We start from the raw sequence: 22803 nt of genomic DNA on the forward strand, positions 1-22803 counted from the left end.
TTAGTAGTCGTAAACTCGAAATTGGGTCGGCTGTGCAATGACTGTTACAAAATAAACTAATAAATTTGGCCGGGATAGTCTGGTTGATAGGGCGTTGGACTCGTGTTCGGGAGAATGGGAGTTTAAATCCAGCCGGCAGAAGAATACCCATGTATAAAATGGTGACTGGTGTTTGTTAAATCTGTCGGGATCACAAAGTCCTCCAAATTCTCATAACAATAAATACCTCTGGGTACTAATCTAGCAGTTCCATTGTCTTCTGGATTGGGTTCAAAATGGCAAGGCCGGTATAGCCTGGTTGATAGGGCGTGAACTCAAAATTGAGTCGGTTGTTCAGAGGCGGTTATAAAAAAAATAAAACTAATAATCAAATTGTATTTTCTTGTTTCCTTTCTAACTCCTTGCATATTTTCTACGCACATTCAAAATTTCATGTTTCTAAGTCTGATAGATTTTGTAACGTAAGGAAAAAATTATTAAAAATTGCAAATAAAATATATTCATAATGAATCTAAAAAAAACTCTGTTAAATATATAGTGGCCCAGCACGCTAAATTTTTACTCTGTGCTTAATATGTGTTTTTTTTTGTAAGGAACCATTTATTAAATTTTTACTAAATGTGTGGTAATTTGAGCTATAATTGTGCTATAACCTAACCGTTATCTCATAAATTCGTAAAATACCGTACTTTTTTATTGCAGTACATTTTTTTTTTACCAGAAATAACTTATGCAGTGTTTGATATAAACAATATTTGCTCAGCAATAAATAAAAACTCATTAGTTAATAATTCTGGAACTTATAAAAACTTATTTAGTTATAAATATTATGGAACATTTATTTCAAAAAATTTTTATAGCACGAAACTCTCATAAGCGATAATGCCATTTTAGCATATGATAAAATATATTAATCCAAAAAATATTAATATAAGAAATATTAGTTAATAAATTCTTTTTCCCCTCGTTTAAAAAATATGTGCAATAAAAGAAAGGTTCTACATAATAGTCTCATCACAATTAATATATTTAACAATAAAGTAATATTATAACATTTTTTAATACTATAATGTTAATACTCAACAATAAAAAATAGTGACAGTTTACTTTAGGTGTCTAGAAATGGAATTGAACTTATAAGGGCCCCATCATTTTCAGTAGCTTAGGACCCCACCAAGCTTAAATCCGGCCCTGGTGGGGTGACTCGGGTTCGAATCCCATTGATGACTGATCGATACGAATTCCGCACCTTGCGCTGACGTAAAATATCCTCAGCTGTAAACGGATCGTGGGTTAGAGTCCCCTTGCCGTCAGACTAACTGTGGAAAGTTTTCGTGGTTTTTCCTCTTCATGTAACGCAAATGCGGATTAGTTCCATCAAAAAGTGCTGAAAATACAAGTTTCACTACAGAAATATGTAGATTTTGCGAAGATCACTTTGGGAAAAGAAAAAAAGAGGTCTCTATCCTGGAATCAGTTCCATTTCAAAAGAATAAAAGTACACATTCCAGACAGGTCTTCGTGAAGCGATTTCGCTAAGCGAACCTTACAAATTTGCACAGTAATTACTGAAACAGTCAGAGCATTTCTCTGGTTAAGGTTTCGGCTAACCGGCTTCTATGGTGATCAGATCAGGGATCTTGTTAAAAAGATCCCGGGTTCGAACCTTGGTCAGTGGCATGGATGTCTTTTCCGTTTTCTCTGTACAATCTGTCCTTCTTACTGTGGAGGTAACACTTGTACACCTAATATTGTGCCCTCTGAAAGAGTTATCAAAACATCTGCTCTTCTGATAACCGAATGACGAGTGTGAATACGATTGTGCATTGGAAGCAAAAAAGGTTGAAGTCTTAAAATTAATAATTTTAATGATCATAAATTCTCGAAAGATTAATTTTCGAAATAGGACATCTAAAAAAACTACTTTTTACAACAGTTATTGAATAAAAGCTATAAATTAAGAAGAAGGTGATATAGACCTGGTATGAACAGTATTTACAAATTTACAAAAGAAAATTTGCAAAGCACCTTTTAGAACTTATCTTGTATACTTTTAATTAAAATTTGAACTTTTATAACTTCATTTCGATACTGCAGACCTGAATTATGCATACTTGTTTTAACTTTGGATTTTTTCATATGCTTTTTTATCATCTTTATACTTTTCATTTTTTTCTCGTTAAAGATTTTTGTACTTTTTGGACAAATAGCTGTTTTGATCATCGTTACGCAATTTTTTAATTGGTGATGCCCTGCGGCTTCTTGATACACAAAGATAGTATCAATAAGCATTGGGAACGTATGTACTTTTATATAATTTTATTTTACTTTATTTACTATTATTATAATATTTCTTATTTTTTCCGTTTGGCTTTTTTGTTGCAATGCTGTTATTTCATTACGTTTCTTATTACCGTTTGACAGCTTCTTATGAATCGAATCTCTTTTCTTATTCATTAGCAACTGATTGAATTTCAACAAAGGATAGGGTATATTTGTGCTATGTATAAAGCAAAACACAACGTGAATAAAGCACAAATGAAAGTACATAAATGGACACGCTATAGTTTAAGCTCTATAAACATGAACCTTTCTCATTGTTAGAAAGTCCACATTGAGGAAGGTTTCTTCTCTATAGAACTGAAACTATAGTATGTCCATTTATGTACATTACAGCTTTTTTCACGCTATTTTTTACTTATGTTAACTGATTGAATTCTTAAGGATGACTGATGGAGGTATTTAACCACTAAAGCCCCATCCATTAGACTGAGACACTGGTTGCAACTGAGGGGGGGGGGGTTACCAGCGTTAGCGCTAAGGGCGAAATTAACTAACTGGTCTATATAAAAGTATTTGAATCTTATAAAAAAAACTTTGACATTACTCGCTTTCATGATTTTTAAATAATTTTTAGCATTTTTAATTTAATTTTCATAAGAAATTAATAGAAACGTTAGTTATTCTGAAATCATGAAACAAGGCGATAGCAAGTTACATTAAGAGCAATTGTAAACAGTTGTTGGCACGTATATATATTTAATCGCGCTTGCATGATCTTGAGAGATTTTATCTGAAATATTAAAAAAAACTTTGGTTCTTATCTCAAAATGATGCACGCATTAAGTAATTAGTAGGAATTATGCAGAAATCTTATTGATATTGCAGTGATATAATAGTAGCTGACTAAACAATAGATTCAAAGTGTCCCGTTCAAAACTCTATATGTCCCGAAACTAATTATGAAATGCCTAAAAATGAGCCGTTTCAAAGAGTTGCTAATCTGCAAAATAAATTCTAAAAGATTATAAATGAGTCATAACATATAGAATAAAAGAGAAGATTTATCTAGTAAATTTCATTGCGAATCAGATCAGCCATACTATAGACTGTATAAGATACGCTTAGTCTTAAAATATAACCTCATTATGTCTAGATTTGTCCTGATTTTCTTGGTTGTGTGCGTCGTTGTATGTTTAACTGAATGTAAGTTAAAATCTATTTACTTTATACTTTCTAAGAAACTTCAGTGTTTGTTACTAGAATTTCTATTTTCTATTAAGTAGTAGCAGTTTTTACGTTTCATACTTCTAACACTTTAGTTCTCATTTTTATTTGCAGTTTTTCAGCTTTTTAACCGTAGTATTTATTGGGAAAAGAAAAAGGAAATAATCAACTAATCGGTATTAATCAACATTGCAAAATCATTTAAAAAAAAAACGCTGAATAACTGTGCTAATACCATTAATAAAGCTAAAATAATTGGAATTTTTTTTATTTATTACTCTTCCTGGTGCCTTAACATTATTAGATTTAGTTAAACACGTTTTTACTAAAGAGGTAAATTTTATCTAAATAAAATTTAACTCAGTATTAATCGATTCTGATAATGCTGCTATTGACCAACTGAAAACTATCAAAATTTTTCGCTATCAAGCAATTTTCTACATTAATTTTGCTCTTTAGTGCGCAACTTAATTTTATTTTAATTCAAATTACCATCGAATTTAAATTATTTAGTTTTGTGTTAAAACGCTTCAAAAGCATAACTGTAAACAATGTGAACACGTGGTTCCAGATGTCCTTATTTTTGTCTGTCTAAGCAATAAAAAAAAGTATTCCTTCCTCCTCAAAGTCTGAGGCCGTTTGGTGCTAAGGAAGCAAGAATGGCACGTTTTAGGGAGGGTAGCTTCGATGCTCTGTATGGGAAATATACCATATTGGCTGACTCAGCCACCAGTAGGAGACTTATTTAATCTGATTCAAGAACTGATTCTTTTTTAAGATTCGCATGGATATATTTCTTCTTTACGGATATATTTCTTCTTTACGTAAAATGATTATCTTCAACCAATCAGTTAATATTTTTTAAATACGAAGAAAAAATTGAACAAATTCTGACATTAAGGGTAGTGCAGTTTTTTTTAATGTTACTTTTTAATTTCGCACTATTTAATATGAATTTTCATTGATTTTCAGGTAGTTTAATTTCTAATCATGCACATTTTTTAAAGTAGTTAATTTCTTTTATTAGTTTAGTTTTCTGGTAAAAGTGAAGAGCTTAAATTTATTAACTCAAATTTTAAAAGGAGATAAAACTTTTATTGAAAATAGAAATAGTTTATGTTATCTATACCGGAGAAATATTAAATATCTTTATTTTTATTATTATTATCATTATTTTTAACAGAAAGCAAGTTACCGCAACTAGGATGAAATCTAAAATTATCAACGATAATTTTTATCATCACCCATCAAACCACCCAAAGTCATTCAAATTTTTTTTTAAATTACGTTTTCTTATTCTCATCTTAATGTAACCCGTATAGTTCCTCTCATCATTCATTAAAAAATTAATTCTAACAATTTTTTATTAGCAAATTTATTTTTTTTCTTTCTTAATAACCAATTTACAACGTATAATAATTTATAAATGAGTTATTTATTAATGAAACATTGAACTGCTCTGAAAAATTTTATGCAATTTCCATACTGATTAATTCTCCTATTTATCAATCATTATTCATAGAAATAACAATTTCAACTTGTCATAGTATTTGGACAAATAGTATCGATGAAAATCAGAAGAGAGTTGAAACATAAAAAATATGTAAACTTGTGAAAAAGCGAAAAGATAAAATAAAAAAAAATATTTAAAAAAAAAATAAATAAATCAAATTCTCTCCCCTTTCTCTCGCCGATCCGAGCCGATACCACTCCTAAACAGTGATCCCGCACCCCTACTTGAAATAGTCATACCTCGTTACCATAGTCACCACCACAGGTGCAGTCGAATGTCTGGAGGAGTACTTATTTTAGACAAGTAGTAAAAACACTTGTTCAGTGACTTAACTCTCACATGCCATCCACATTGTTCCTTGAGCTCTACCGACATAAACAATAAAGAATAATTAATTATTTAAGAACGGGTAAAAAACTACAGTGATGCGTGATTAAACAGAGTATTAAGCTAACAAACATCACTAATGTTATGATTTAAATATTTGGGGAAAATAAAACGGAATAGTTGGCAGTTTTATTTGAAACACTACCTAATATTAATAACCAATGACAAAAATTGCCTTTTCTACCGTTTATCTCGAACGAGCTCATTGGAATTTTTGAACGATTTTTAAAGTTGTTCCTTGCACTTGCTGTCCGTAGATCATAACCATAGTATAAACGAACTTGGAGTCATAGTGTTGTTGTTGTTTCTAATGTCAATCTCCAATTCAGTACCCCCAAAGGTACCCCCAATCCTGTACCATTGATTTAAAGTTGACTTACGTGATAATTTTGGAGAATGTGAGAATTCATTGTTGGCCGATGCCCTTACCTAACAACTATTGGAGGAACGTAGTGTGATGTATGATGGTTTTCACACTAAATTACATTTAAAAAACTATACCAATCCCGTACCATTGATTTAAAGTTATTATTAGATTTAAAGTTAATAATAATTACCGTTATTTAAACTACATTTAAAATTAAAAGTTTACCAACAATTGATTCGTTTCTTAATTTAAGAAAGCAAGAAGTAATCTTTGTATTTGTTCCTCTCGGATGTTGATTTTCCTTGGAAAAAAAGTAGTTCTTTCGGTTGAAGTGATTAATTTTATTCCAACAGCAACAATGTAACATTTAAAGTGATTCTGCACACCTAATAAATATTATGTAGGAAATTAAATTTAAAAAATTTTCGAATCGCAGATAGGTTGCTTCAACCTCCTCCTCAATCAGCATATTATGTAACCATTAGCTACACTGCTCATAAAACATTTCATTAGTTCAAACAAACGTTCTCAAAACTCAGCGATTTCGTTAGTGATTCTCACTAACGAAATCACCGCTCTGCGAGGATTCCCAATAGCCAATCCTAAACCTCGTTTTTCCTTTAAAGAGATATGAGTTGCTTATTTAATTTTACATAATCTAAAGAAACATAAAAAACATTTAACAAAAAGTAATTTAATTTGAAGAAAAGTGCCGTGCAGTAGGCTAACACTTATTGATTAAAACAATTTATAATTAAATAAAAAATTAAAATTGATTGATATAAAGGACTATGGCGGAATAACAGTTATTGAATTTCGATACCTAAATCGGTAGTGGAATGAATTAGAAGTGGCACTAAGACGCGAACAGATTAGTCATCAGCCAAAATAATAAATAAGTGTTTAATAGTAATTATGGTAACTTAGAGGAATCGGTTGAAAGTTAAACATTTCTTTAAAAATAATGTTTAGAACACCAACATATATTAGGAAATAATGAAGTAACACCAACATAAATTGTTTCCCGTTGGTACATAGTAAACTTTTCTTTACAAAAAAAATCCGTCAATAACAGTAACCGTATATTTTCACCTTTATGAGTAACTTATACAGAGAAATAGTTTCCACTCCAATGCTAGAACATATAAAAAGGCTACGCGTTTTTTTTTCTATCTTTTTTTTGTAAAATTAATGCGCGCAAAAAAACAACACTCTGTCCTAGCTTCTTCATCGCCATGCTACAGCAATAAGCTTAACAACTAATTAGATAGATGAGTTATAATTTTTTAATATTTTATATTTTACTTAAATATAGATATTTCTTTGTAATCGTTTGGTCATTTGTTTTATTTTAGTGCTAAAATATTCTTAAACGTTAATTTTTTAAAGAATATCGGGTGCTCTTTGTAAGATAAAAATACATTTTCTGAAGTAAATGACGATCAATTTTTAAATTTTAATCTCTTGTCATTTTTCTACATTTATTTTAATGTTGAATTTAATATTTACTAACATAGATGACATGCACCATTATTTGTTTAAACTAATGAAAGAATAAATACGGAAACTCGTGATTAATGTAGATTTTTCTTCTTTTCTTTGCTGACAATGGAATTTAACGATACAAAATAAAAACAGATTGGAGTGAAATACAAACATGAAAAAAGCACTTTTTGCGTATAATAGAATTAAAATCTAAAGTAAAAGATTTGGAATTAATTCAAAAATTGTTATGTTTCGATATCAATGTACTAGCGAAAAAATCTCAAAAGCATAAATACTCATCTCTAAAGCAAATAATTATTATTATAATGACAAAGATTTATAATTTATTATAATATAATCGTACAGGAATGAATAAAAATATGATAAAGAAAATATACATAACTTATCGTAGAGTGTCAATTACTGTCTACTGTATCAATGAACTGTTTCCTTGAAGTGTTGCTAGAGGACGCTAGGGCCCGTAAGGTCAGGCAAAACTTCAAAAAAAATAAAAAATAAATAAATAATAATAAAAAAAAATACATCATGATGATGTCAGAGTAAATAGTCCCAAGTATACGTTTAAATATAAGTTTATTGTTCGTGGTTACCTAATCAATAAATTATTTAAAAATAATTAGCATATCTAAAATTAATGTTTCATAATCTTAATTATTTGCCGTTAGTGCTATTATATTGTGATCTTTGGATTAACACATATTTACTTAGTATTCAATAAAAATATTCTGGTAATAAAATTTAATGTTTTGAAATCAATTAAATCAGGACCAATTTGTAATTCTTGTTGTGCACGAACTCCTGAATTGCACTAAAAAACCTGACTATTATATTTAAAGTGAATTTTTTAATAAATGCACTATAGCTACCTTTTAAAAATCTGTCTTATTTTTTCTAATGCGGTGTCAATGTTTTATAATATTGAATTTATGAATTTATTCAAATATATACATAATGTCCATAAAATTATTTCAATTTCAACTCATAATGTAATGTATAATAAATTTTTTCCTTCGTTAGTATAATTAAAATATTTTTATTATTATTTACTTTGCTAATTAGTTTTTTCCTTATAACAGGCCAGCAAGGTGGTGGTAAGCATATCAACTGTTTTTATATTTTAAATATAACTATTTTTTATATATTTTTCTACATGCCATTTATCTATTGATATTGTGATAATTTTTATCTATATTTTATTTCAATTAAATGTTTAGATTAATTTAAAGTTTTCATAACTTAGTATTGAGTCAAAGTTTGAAGGAAATCCAGTAAAGTAAAATTGTTTAAAATAAGTATGTTTCTTTAACGATGTACCCATGGATGGTGTTTTCCGTAGAAATGTACACAATAATAATCTCGAGTTCTACGCCTGCTCTAGTTCCGGTTAGAAAGTTTGCAGCTGATTACTACATGTTATTCTGCGAGGCGATATTTTCAAACGGATAATTTTGTTTTCAATAACAGAAATAAATTAGATAATTGCAGAGCTCAAATCTGCCGTATTTCATTAGATATTAAAGTTATTATGTAATTCTGGTGAGTTTGAAGTGAAATTTTGTTTCAGTTATTTAGAGATATATTGTTAAAAAAGGTGACATGGTTGCTAGATTTTGAATAACTCGCTTTTTTTGGCAGTCAAGATATGGCCTCTTTCCATAAGTTTATTGCTGTTTATTCTTGTTGCAAGCTGTGCACCATCTTACGTTAGTGTTGACACTTTTAGCATTGTGAATACAAGTATTGATAGCATTGTAAACGCAAGTAATAAGTAATCAAATACATTGTTTGCAAGAATCTCAAAACACAATGCTGACAAATGGCTTTAAAATACAACGGAAACAGTAACCCAGAAATTTAGACGGCGCCAAGCTTGCAGCGTTCTCTAGTGTAGAAAACATCATCCATACTCGCTGCAAAACTAAAAATTATCAAGCCTACGACCGCCTGCTTATAAGATTTTCTAGTGTTGCCAAATGGTGCTTTTTATCAGCAAATGTTATGTCTTGTAAGTTAAAAATTACTCTTGTTGAAATTATTTTATTACTGCGAAACTGTTATACTAAATAATAATAAAATATAAATCAATATTTCCAACTCACATATATTCTAGTTGACTTTAATAGGTTTCTCAGGTGGATGGATTTATGCATGAAAAACCATCCAATATCAAAACAAATAAATATTGGGTTGGCAAGAAAGTAATTTTAGTTTGCACCAAATTGTTATTCATTTGTCAATGTTAAAAATAGGGGTACAGTCTGTGCCGTCAAAGTTTTAGAGAAATATTCCAGCGGTTCCCAAATTTTTTCAGCAGTGGAACGCTAAAAAAATCAACCTTTTTTCTGGAGGAGACTCGACTTTATAAATAAAGTATACAAAAAAAATGTGAAGGTATTGACAAAAGGCTTTTTTGAAACCATTTAATATATTTATAAGGACTTTAAATTTGGTTATATGTCCGACAGTTAAATTAACGATTCTGGAGCTGTATCTAGTCTATCCAATAAAAGATACACTGTACAAAAAGAAAATCCGAAACGTTTCTGAATATATGTTTCTTAATACACTTCTCAAAACATTTAAAATATATTAAAAGTCTTGTATAAAATAACGATATAAGCAACTTTTTTTTGCTGCTGCATAAAATGGAAGAAGGGAGTCACAAATGCAAATTTCTCTTATTTTCAAACTTTTAAATATGCAAACTTTGAGTTTGACGTCGAAGAACAGGCCTTAATGGCAGCGAATTTGATTTGGCTTTCAACTTAATGCAAGATAAAGTTGAAAAGAATGATCGACATTATCAGTAAGGGCGTTGTTTCGATGAGTGCGATATCTCAACGAAGTCATTTAACCGAATCAGAAGCTTGGAGAATAGTTGACCGATTAGAGGGGGCCCAAACAGAAGCCGAAGTAGCAGAAGCTATTAGAGTTTCACCAAGTGTGATTTCTAGATTTTGGAACAGTTTTTTGGACATTAGAAATGCAGGCCGAAGATCAAGGCATGAGCGTAGACGTGCAACAATGAAGATCGTTATTTAACGATAACGGCTCGGAGACATCGTAATATGAATGCTACTCTTCTTCAACAGCACCTTCACTGGGCTACTGGCTCCACAGTTTCGACACCGTCTCCGAAATCGTCTTCACGCTGTAGGTCTGTATTCTCGCCGAACAATGGTGTGTGCCATGTTAACAGCAAGAAACAGTCGCTCTCGCATGAAGTGAGTAACAGAGCATACAAATTGGAGAAGAAATAAAAGGCGCAATATTCTTTTCTCTGACGAAGAGCGCCTGCCTTCCATTGAGATGAACCAGATTCGAATCCCAGGGATAGATGGTCGATATGAATTCAACACCCGGGTCTCACCGATCACAGTGTTGACGTAAAATATTCGCAGTGGTTGACGGATCATGGGTTAGAGTCCCCTTGTCGCCATGCTACTCGTGAGAAGTTTTCTTGATTTACCTCTCCGCGTTACGCTAATGTGGGTTAGTTTCATCAAAAAGTCCTCGATGAAGGCAAATGACCCCAAATACTTCAACTAGGAGTTTCCTTGTCTTCTAGATTGGATTTAAAATTACAAGGCTACGGAGTTTAACATCGGTTGTCGTAAATTTAAAAAATTGGGTCAGCTCAGCAAAGGTTGTGTTCAACGAGGGCTATAAAATAAAATTAATAAGCCAATTTGAAAATGTTACATACGTTTGGAGCAAAAACAATTCTTGGGTAATATTACTTCGAATTTTTGTTGAGCACTTTGAAAAATGTGTTTTACAATTGTTTTAACTACTTGAACTAGGAGTTCCCTTGTCTTCTAGATGGGGTTTAAAATTACGAGAATACGGATTTGAGCATTAGAAGTCGTAAACCCAAAATTGGGTCGGCAGCTCAACGACGGTTATTAGATAAAATCCTATAACTTTGAGAACGATAACTTTCTTATTTAAATCGTATTTACGTCCGTGTCTCAGTCCTATCTTCGATAAGATGCCTTTAACTCTAATTTTCAGTAGAATTATGCACAACCGCGTATTGATCGTTCTGTCCTAGCCTTCTCTGTTACAGAACAGTTTGCTGTCTTTGACAACAGGTTCTCTTCATTTCTAAACAATGTGTGGTCTGAGAATTCGAATAGTAAGATACAACTTTGACATTCTGATAAGAAGATGTCATTCTGATAATAAAATGCCATAAGTGTATAAATGCTGATATCGTGGTCCAACATTGCAATTCTTTGTACTAATTTCTTTGAAGCAATAAGCCCTTGATTTCTTTAAAAAATTAATTCGCAATTGTTTTTTACAATTTAAGTATCTATTAATTAGCTCTCATTTATTCGCATGTTTTCCTGGTTCTGCAATTTTAATGGTCAGTAGTGCATATACTTTAAAAATATTATCAAGTTTTGGACACAAATATATTAAAATATTAGCGTTTTTTTTCTGTTTTAATCACTGCTTTTTAAGTTTGTCAGACTCTTGGGAATCCTGTTATAGGTTTTATGGGTACGGAGACAACACTTTGACACATATTAGGATTATAATAGTCTATAGTTTTATGAGGTGAAGGTAAGATAGGTAGAGCTCCAACCCACCCAGGGGGGTATACGGAGATAAAAAGTTAAATTATTACATTAAATATTTAAGTTAAAAACCTAAAAATTCAGTAAAATTTTGCCAAATGACTGTGGTGGTGAACAGTTAAAAGCCAATTAACTAAAAATTAAGGTAATTAAAAACATGTTTTAAAAGCAATGAAAGCTAAAAGCGCCGGTGTAAATGTCAAGAATATCAGGTGAAGTCAAATATTTCATGATGCTGATTTCAATTTCATTGGAATAACTTTCACTTTATAAATTCAAGCATTCAAGCTCATATTTCGTTTAATTCGCAAATAATTTCAGGTATTTACAAACTCATTTAACACTTTCTTATTAAACGCAAGAGACAATTTTAATTTCATCTACACTTTTTTTAAAATTTTTATGCTCAACTCCAACACTTATACAAGGTTTATTCAGTGCAACGATTGCAAACTTGGAAGGAAATTATTGAATAGAGTAGCAACAACCATGTTCAAAGATTTTGCAGCACGTGTGGCCGCTTTCTAATTATGGGCTGACTGTTCCTGCACATTTAAATCTCTACTTTTGTTTAAATCTGAATTATCTTAATTTAATGTTTTCCAATATCTACTGTCAAAAATAGCTTTCAAATAGATTTAAGCTAGCTGTTTTAGTGTAGTTTATAGATTTGTTAATTAACTGGCAGAGCTCACTAAGTAAGTTAATTACTCTAAAAAAATAAACACTGGCTCTGCTTAAATGCAAATGTTAGCAATATTTTTTCGAGAACATAAAACTAAGACAATTTAGGCAAATAAAAGTACTGCTTCAAAAAGTTCCTACAACGTCTATAATGAGGAAACTTCCCAAGCGGTGTTCTAGGACAATTCTTGCTTTGAGTTGCTGTAAAATTCTCGTTTCTTTTAATTTGCTCTCCAAGTTTGTAATAACTGAGCAGGATCAAAAATTGTAAACGACATTATTTTTAATTTGATTACTTTTTTTTCTATTGTAGGTAACGACGGGGCAAAATTGACAGACTTGACCCGTAAGTACATTTGTTTCATCGCAAACTCACATTTTTTGTCATGGATTCCTTGTTTCTTTCGATATGTCCTATTTTCCATCAAGTTCAAAACCATTCATCTGCATCTTTATAGCATTAAATTTAATCTGATTACTTTTTATTCTTATTGTAGCTACCGTGGGTGGCTTTCGTAAGTATATTTGTTTCCTCATATAATAAATTTCCGAATATGTGTTGCTGTATAGCTATTCTTTATGATGTACTCAAGGAACAGAAAAATGGTAGGAGATGGCTTGGCAATCAACAATTTGCTGTTTCTCCACCGCAAATCACTATTGCGTCCAACATTTCTGACTCTCATCATACAAATGCACTAAATTTCATTATTAAAATAATTCATCCGGGGCGGCTCAGTTGATAGAGCGTTAGTCTTCCAATGAAGTGAACCCCGTTCGAATCCCAGCCATGGCTGGTCGATACGGATTCCGCACCTGGTGCTGACCACAGTTCTGACGTAAAATAGCCTCCGTGGTAGTCCGATCATGGGTTAGAGTCTCCTTGCCTTCAGGTTTACCATGGGAAGTTTTCATGGTTTTCCTCCTCATGTAACGCAAATGCTGCTTAGTTCCATCAAAAAGTCCTCCATGAAAGCGAATTTCTCCCCAATACTTGATCCAGAAGTTCCCTTGTCTTCCGGATTGGGTTCAAAATTCCGAGGCTTAGGAGTTGAACATCAGTAGTCGTAAGCCCGATATTGGGTAGGTTGTTCAACGACTGTTATAAAATATGAAAGTGATTGACTCGACATTTCCTTGAAAAGTTTGAAACAAATCAATTTTTTTCGTTTGGAGTCTTTGCTTTTCTATACAGGTACAGAACAGAATAATGCGAGCACTTCTATACTAACTCTAGGTAAACAATCTTTCTTTCAGCAGCGAATGTGAATGTTTTAGAAGATTTTACATGGCAAAACAATTTCAAAGCTCATGCCTGAAGCTTTTGAAAATTGTATCACTTTTACTCGTGGAAAATTAGCCTCTACTAAAATGAACGTAGGAAGTTTAAAGCTTTCTTTTTTTCCATTTGATACCATTATAATTCTAAAATTGGTCGTATTTGAATATCTCGATCCAATAGACTGGTATTAATGCTAGATAGAACTTCACATTTTGATTGATTCAAAATATACATGGGGTAATTAAGTCACCATTTCTAAAAAGCTTTCCAATTGCCCCAAGTGTTTATCTATGTAAAATTTACTGCCTAAATACCGTTGTTTATTCCCTTCCTCCAGGTGTTTTAAATATTTTTTTCGGTTTTGTTCAGAATAATTTCACATAGTTTAGATTTGTGGGTTAACTTAAAGTGATTGAATCTGCTTTTTTTGAAACTTTTTTTTAAAATAATATTTGAATTTTCTTTCAAAAAGTTTAATTTTTTTCTCACATATACAGAGATTTCAACTTTTTTCGATTGGTTAGAAAGATATTTCTAGTAGTAACGGGATTCGCTCTTTTACGTATTTCGTAATAAATACTTATAATGTATATAACAATGTAATACTACAATAAATATGTGATTAATATATTTTTTTGGTTTAGGACTGTTTGTGTCGATCGGGGAAAAAACTGATAAAAAAATCATTACAATTTCGATAACGTTTTTTTTTTCGGTAGGAAAAAATACCATGAAGAAATTTGAAACTCATGACTTAATCACAGTTGTAACAAATGAAATGAAATATATTTGAAAGTATAAAAACTTCATTAACTTCAAAAATTATTAAGGTTACAAAAATCGATGTTTCAACTATAGAGTAGAATAAGCGTACAGCTCTATTTTCTCATCTCCTACATCAAAGCATCATCATTAGAGTTCCTTCTGTCCCTTGCTCGATCTCTTTCGGCGATTTTGACTAAATTAGAAGAGAGATATCAAGAGAGAAACTACTTATGATTGATCGAAGGGAAAATTTACCGCTGGTGGCTTGTTTGGAAAATTCCCCATTTAAATGACGGAGAAGGGATGTCGTTTGCTCTAAGAAATTAATATTCTGGCAAAAAAAAAGAGATGCGTTCGAACTTCATTACTTTTTTCAAAAAGAAACTTTATAGTAATAGTAAATGTCAGAATCATTGCAAAAAAAGATGGCTTATTTGTTATTTGAATTTATTTTTATTGTTATACACTTAACATCATATTCAGGTCGTTGTAAAATGAACAAGTTGGTAAAATAATTATTAAATGCATTAATTCTATCTACCAAGTTTCAATCTACCATAATATTTTCATCGAAATTACTAAGTATTATTTAAGATACTATGAGTTCCCGTTTGTTTCGCTCACCAACCCCCGTGATTGCTTCTTATTCATCATTGAAGATCAAGAGGAAAGAACGGTATATTATGTAATTCTTTTCAAAAACTATGATTGGATTGCCATCTGTTGAATTTTAAGAATGACTAAATTTTGTGAGAAAAACATCAGTACATCTTCCTCCTTTTTTAAGGGTAGAAAAATGCAGATATAGAACTCAAAAAAACTAACAATTTGTATTCCTTGATATAATTGTTTATTGCAGCGCCACATGTATTCATACTTAAATGCTATTAAATGTGCTCAAATTATCAATTTACTAATCATATTTATTTTTACTCAGTTGCTTTTATCCAAGATGCTCTTGAACCTTTTTTTAACGCACTCGCACCAATTCTACAGTCCATTTTACCCGGTCTTCAGTGAAATCTCCAGGATTGCCAAAGTAAGAGTTTTTCTTCTTTTTTGCAAATCAACTTACCATCCATGTCATTTCTAACTTCTGATGTTTTGTAGTCAATTTTTTTTAAAAAAACAAATAGATATTTTATAAGAACTTTTGTCAGTTTACGATCGAACGTCTTGTAGATGTTTCAAATATGTATTAGTAGTGGCGTTCAAAATTCTTTCAGATCTTATTTACCATCAGACTTTGGTAGTAATATTTTAAAAATCTTTTCGGCAGCCACTGAATTGCACAAACCTCCATAAATATGAGTTCGGGAACAGTATAAAAATACTTCCATCTCTTCCACGAGATAACACAGAAAGCAATCATTATCTTTATTGAGATCTGAAATCACAATGCAAACTAATCATGGTAGTTGATTATAAAAATATCCCTTCTCGATTTAAAGCACAAATGTCCTCTAACTTTTTTAGAAAGCAGTTTTTCAGTCGTTACGAAATGTTGCTTTTAATGATTTAATGTAATGGTTCAACTAAGAATCAAATTCTTAAGAATGTGCTTTTGTAATATAAGCAGTTGTAACCATATAGAGCTGATTACTACTTGGTGAAAGAGTAAAATTTTCAGGTGCCCAACTACTTTCCTTAAGTAGTAAAATGTTAGTGACCATAAAGCGTTATATTGTAAATATTTGAATTATTCTGTGCTGCCAACTTCAATCTTCATTTGCTCACTTATCTGTTTGTTTTAAGGACGGCTTGTAATTCATTTTCAAGTTGAAAATCATAAGTACAATTTAGAGGTTACGGTAGGATTTTAATTCTCTACCTCCGCTTACTTGGCAGATCGATAAATTCGCTCGAAAGGGAGGCTTCATTGCCATTTGTTTCACAATATAAACCCGTATATATATTAGGACAGACAATTTTCAATGCTCAACTTTTTTTCAACTTTTATTTACTGGTAGCTACATAGCTGCCTACTTTATTCCCTTTAAGGATGTCACATATCCCATATGTGACTAGTCACATATTCACCCATAGCATCAGATTCAACAACAATACTGCCAACTTGATCAAGCGCTTCCCCACGTTGACCATCAATCTACATTCAAAGCCACACATAGCTTAAAGCAAGCCTGCTTCTTATAATTTCCATTATTATTATTTGCTCAAGCAAGGTGCTTGAATCCCAATAACAGCCACCACATACACTGCTAACCTCAATGTTCTACCACAAGTTTAAAAGAAACATGATGGATGAGATGGGGGCCCCTGCGCGGCCCAGGTGCTCAGCACAAATTTCAAGACAAGAATAATTTAGAAAAAAAGAATATAAATTTCGCTATCACTTTACATATCGTATCTTCCGGCAAATATGAAAGAGTTGCCAGCTAAGTTTAAGTTTTAAATGCAGGGCTACTAACTACTGAGATTATTGCAAAATATTTTATAGAGTTGTACACAGATAAAATGTGAAGTTTTCAACATATTTGGTACTTTGAAAAGCCTCACCACGAAAGAACTGAAACAAACTTTTGAATCATGTACATGTAGTGCTAGGGAAAATGACTTTAAAACAAATTTACAAAACTAATAATACATTGAATCATAAACATGGCTACCACTAGAATAAATTTTCCCTGAAAGCATAGAAACTTGGCAACCCTATTTTAAGTCGAGATTCTTTGTTTTACAAATTTCATTTTAAAGTTTTATTTCTACACCACTACATGCAAATGATTGAAAAGTTCATATGAAACGCAGCTCTCTTGTGGAGATGCAGAGATGCCAACTTGCTCTGTTTTGTAAGAAAATATTTCTTAGTGGTCTCAAACTTTAAGTTATTTTTAGTTTAGTATTTTTCATTTTTAATAATTTTCCCCCCACTGCATATCGAAAATTCAAAGTATCATGTGAAATGCAATTTTATTTCTGTATCTCGTCGTAACATTTTATTAAGTCGACGTAATTATTCTTGCTCTACAAGTTTCACTATTTAATTCACTACCAATTTATTAAAACTTTTGCATTAAGTGGAGCATTTTGCATCTTTGATGATTCTTTTAAAGTGTTGGCTAAAATTCAGTTCAGGTTTCAGTTGTCCACCACACTTCAAAATATTTTGCGAAAAGCGTAACAGTTAGCAAACGTGTATGCATTATAAATGGTAATAAATAGCGATCGTCATGGATATTTTGTCCACAGATTTTTTTCCCCCGAGTAACAATCAGCCTTTAACCATAATTGATTTGTACAAGAGTACTCTATGAAAAATTTGTTTTATAATTCTGGCATTTCTTTTTCAGCTAATGCGGAAATCACGGACTAATGTTGGAAGGACAAAAATGATATAATCTTCTGTTTTGATTGTTATGTTAATAAATCTAATATTCTAAATATTTAATTAAAAAAAAGAATTTGTATGCCTGTCTGTTTGTCTGTCTGTATATCAGATTGCGGGAATAACGTAAGCTCTGAAATACGTTATTCAGCGTGGATCTAAATAAGTACAACTGTAAACAAATTACGAAGCATGATTTTTAATTTTTTAGCCATATTTTAAATTCTAAGATATTTTAAAAATTGTATTTTCTCCTTCCAATTTTTTTAAAATATGCAGTAGACGATTCGATGCCTTATGAAAAAATCGAGGTATAAATGAGGTATAAACGAGGTATATTTTAAAGGTATAAAGGCGGCTGTTATTTAAATACGTCGTTAAGGTTGAAAAGGGTGCAAGACCTCAAAATCAACCTCAAATAGGCTATTAAAATAGGCCTTAGGCCTAGGCTAAATAGGCCTTAGGCTATTACTTATCAGCCTGAAGTATATTTTTTTACACTTGTGGAAGTATTTATTCAACAACCTAAGGTTTGTCATTTTACACTTCAGGTTATTATAAATCAACCTCAGGTGTATTTTGTTCGACTTCAGATAAATATTTTTCAACCTCAGGTATCTAATTTTATGCTTGTAGAGATATATATATTTATCAACCTGTGGTGTGTCGTTTTACACTTCTGGTTGTTATAAATCAACCTCAGGTGTATTTTGTTCTACCTCAGGTAATTATTTTTCAACCTCAGGTATATAGTTTTATGCCTGTAGAGGTAGATATTTTTCAACCTAAGGTGTACCATTTTAAACTTCTGGTTGTTATAAATCAACCTGAAGTGTATTTTCAACACTTGGAAAGGTTATTTTTTATTAACGCCTTTTGTTCCATGTTCTACCTTAAGTTATTTTCGTAACCTCAAGTTTATATTTTTGTATTTTTAGAAGTATTAATTTATCAACCAAAGATGCGACATTTTGCACTTCTGGCTTATGTAGCTCAACCTAATTTTTTTTTAGCACTTACGAAGGTGAGGTGTTATACGGACCACCTAGTTTATTAATTTTTAGGCTAACTATATAAAAAATATATTATATATAAAGATATTATATATATTATAGGAAAAATAATGTATATCATTACATTTTTTTCACTACTAGAGATCATTTATCAACCTGAAGTTTTTAATATTAAACCTTCGGCAGTAATTGCTTCTTTAGTTAAGCTACAAAAGAAAGTTTCAAATGCATAATTCTTCTATAATTTCAATAGATCGAATTAAATTATCTTAAAATTATCCAAATTCTACAGTTAGTAAAAATTATTTATGGAAACTCATACTCGTATTTTTAGAAGATAGTTGCCTAAGGTGCTTGAATTTTTAAAGCTATAAAACTACAAATTTAAATAATTAGTCAGCTGAAATTCAAATTACTTTTATTTAAAACTGAAATTTCATTATTTTACAAACCAACAAAATTATTTTAAATACTGTGTTTCCGTCTATATGTTGAAACTTGTAATTATTGGAACCTAAAAGAAAAAAAAATATGAATTAATAAGAAAGTTATATTTACAATAATAGTGGCAGGTTTTGAAACATTAAAATATTAGAAATTGCTTTTTTTATGATTTAAATTAACTGGATGAAATTAATTTTCTTTTTCAGATAAATAGTATTACTTTTCTTCCATTTCAATTCAATCCTCGTAGCTAAAAAGCATGACAGGTATCACAGCCACAAAATAAAATACACTGAAGACAGTATTACCATTAACAACATTTACAGAAATTCAAATGCATAATTCCAGTCTTATTTTACAATTTTAATGCTTTTTATTTTTCCATACATCTGAACATTAGCTTGTAAGTTTGATAATTAGATTTTCGTTCTTTGTTTTTTTTTACAAATCTTTAAACTCAACAAACCAAGTCTATATTTTTAAACTTTTTGTCAGACTTCATGAAACTAATAGCTTTTTTTAAATTTTTGACGCTGATTCTGAAAAGGACTTACGTTATGGTCAATCACATCAGAGTTTCTTAAAAAATAGTTATTTTAATATTTTTTTAGTCAATGTAATCAAGAATCAACAATCGTTTAATAAATTAAAAATGTAATGTTATGTACCAATTTTTATTCTTTTTTTACGCTCAATCGAATAGAACAAATTACAAGCTGATAAGGAGCATTTATTTTAAAATTGTGAGTAATTTTTATGTGAAGAAAATGTCCAAGAGAGAATGATTTGAAATAATTCTTTTAAAATAAGTTGAGTATAATATCTCCTATATAACTTATAATACCGAGCAGAATAAAACTAATAGTTAGTTGTTACAAACACTTGTTAAAATATATTTTTTTATGGCGGGTACTTGGAACTATTGTCCATTGGCCACAGAAAGTGCCAGAACTGCTAACTCTCTTTTCGTTAACCAGTGGGCACCTGTGGTGAAGCCACGGCGATGGAGCAGCGTCGCCCACGTCGCACTACCACAACCCGTTTATAGGGTGGGTCACATTCACACACAAAGGAGAAAGGACATAGAACTCAGATAGAGAGAAAGAAACGTCCATGCCTTGCCCGGGATTCGAACCCAGAACCTTTCTGATGCAAGGACAGTCCCCTGCCCCCTACACAGGCTGGTCGGCGTTTAATTATAAACACACATCCCATAGGATGAAATTCCAAAAAATGCATATTACTTTCAACAATAAATGTTTTTTCCGAAATTCGCAAATTTTTGAAGTAGTGAAACATAAACAGCTGCATAAAAATGCTCGTAACCTTGAAACAAATTGTCATATAAACTTGAAATTGGATTTAATTTAATTCTGCTCAATATTCTAATAACTAATAACAATCTACTTAGTAAATAATTAACTTGGGTATATTGCGAAAAAGTAACATGCAGTGAAAATAGCAGTTTTGTAATCAAACATGAAGAAGTGAGCTAGTACAGTTACTAGTTTTCAATTATCAAATATCGAGCAAACTATTGTTATCAACAATGACATAAATTCTGTAGTTTATTAGGAGAGATTACTTTTTCTTTTAGGTATAAATTCAGATCTATTTCCTAGGGGAAGGCTGAGCAGTAGCTTGCTAGTCTCTTCTTCTGCACCGCTGCGCATGTGCTATTTACAGCTTAGGTCATGTCAGCAATATCAGGGAACTGTGTATAAGCCCTGTATATATATATATATATATATATATATATATATATATATATATATATATATATATATATATATATATATATATATATATATATATATATATATATATATATATATATATATATATATATATATATATATATATATATATATATATATATATACATACATATATATATATATATATATATATATATATATATATATATATATATATATATATGTATTGCTGTTGTTAATTTACGTCGCACTAGAGCTGCACAATGGGCTATTAGTGACGGTCTGGGAAACATCCCTGAGGATGATCCGAAGACATGCCATCACAATTTTGATCCTCTGCAGAGTGGGTGGCACCCCCGCTTCGGTAGCCCGACGACCTGCACGCGAAGTCGAGCACTTTACGGTAGAACAGTTTAACGAGGACCAATACCGCATACCCTCGGTCCCTTGATTTTGATTAAATATATATATTTGATTAAAAGTGATAAAACTAAATTAATAAATGTCAAGCACACACTTACCGAATTTCGAATAGACTTTCGATTATCAACAGACGCGCCATTTGCCGGCTCGCATGGAACTCTGGGAAGTGAGCTAGTTAATATGAAGCGTACTTTAAACAACCTTTAAACAAGCTTAGCTATAAATAAAATGACTTCATACATCTCGATAAATACATCACTCTCTGCAGTTGAAATAAGGTATATTTTTTATACCTCGTTAATACCTCACTCTTGTTAGTTGAAATAAGGTTGATTTTTTTATACCTCATAAATACTTCTTTTGTTAGAAGTGTAAGAAAAACAACCTCGTATACCTTAGAAATCACCTCATTAGTCTGGTTGATATGAAGTGAATTTAAAACAACCTCAAAATAAGCTTAGGTGTAAATAAAATGACTTCATACACCTCACTCTCTTTAGATGAGAAAAGGTACATTTTTTTATATCTCGTAGATACCTCACTCTCGTTGGTTGAAATAAGGTAAATTTTTTTTATACCTTATAAATACATCTTTTTCTACAAGTGTAAAAAAACAACAACCTGGTATACCTTAAAAACTACCTCATCAGTCTGGTTAATATGAAGTGAATTTAAAACAACCTCAAAATGAGCTTAGGTATAAATAAAATGACTTCATATACCTCAATACATACCTCACTCTCTTTAGTTGAAATAAGGTAAAAAATTTTATACCTCAAAAATACCCTTTTTGTTACAAGTATCAGAAAATCAACTTAGTATCCCTTAGGAAAATTTGCCATAGGTTTGCCATAAAAAAATGCCATAGGATATTCCTATGGGGTTTTGCCTATGGCAAAAATTTTGCCATACACTTTTGCCATATACGTATGGCAGAATTGTGCCATACATGTATGGCAAATTTTTGCCATAGGCAAAACCCCATAGGAATATTCTATGGCATTTTTTTGAATGGCAAAATTTTGCCATAGGCAAAACCCCATAGGAATATCCTATGGCATTTTTTTGTATGGCAAAGTTTTGAAATATGTGTATGGCAAAAGTGTATGGCAAAATTTTGCCATAGGCAAAACCCCATAGGAATATCCTATGGCATTTTTTTATATGGCAAAGTTTTGAAATATGTGTATGGCAAAAGTGTATGGCAACATTTTGCCATAGGCAAAACCCCATAGGAATATCCTATGGCATTTTTTTATATG

The 22803-nt window shown here is 31.1% G+C and overlaps 1 long non-coding RNA gene across 1 annotated transcript; it reads left to right on the forward strand.

Moving 5' to 3' along the window:
• Nucleotides 1-3366: 3366 nt before the first annotated feature.
• On the forward strand, nucleotides 3367-18029 carry LOC107454379 (uncharacterized). The gene is made up of 6 exons (XR_001585440.5): nucleotides 3367-3486; nucleotides 8357-8371; nucleotides 12864-12896; nucleotides 13048-13065; nucleotides 15535-15636; nucleotides 17909-18029. It is a non-coding gene; the product is annotated as an uncharacterized LOC107454379 (long non-coding RNA).
• Nucleotides 18030-22803: the final 4774 nt, after the last annotated feature.

This window comes from Parasteatoda tepidariorum, chromosome 8 (genome assembly GCF_982258835.1).
Source record: "Parasteatoda tepidariorum strain Cologne lab strain chromosome 8, Ptep-v5.0, whole genome shotgun sequence".
Classification (NCBI taxonomy): Eukaryota; Metazoa; Arthropoda; class Arachnida; order Araneae; family Theridiidae; genus Parasteatoda; species Parasteatoda tepidariorum.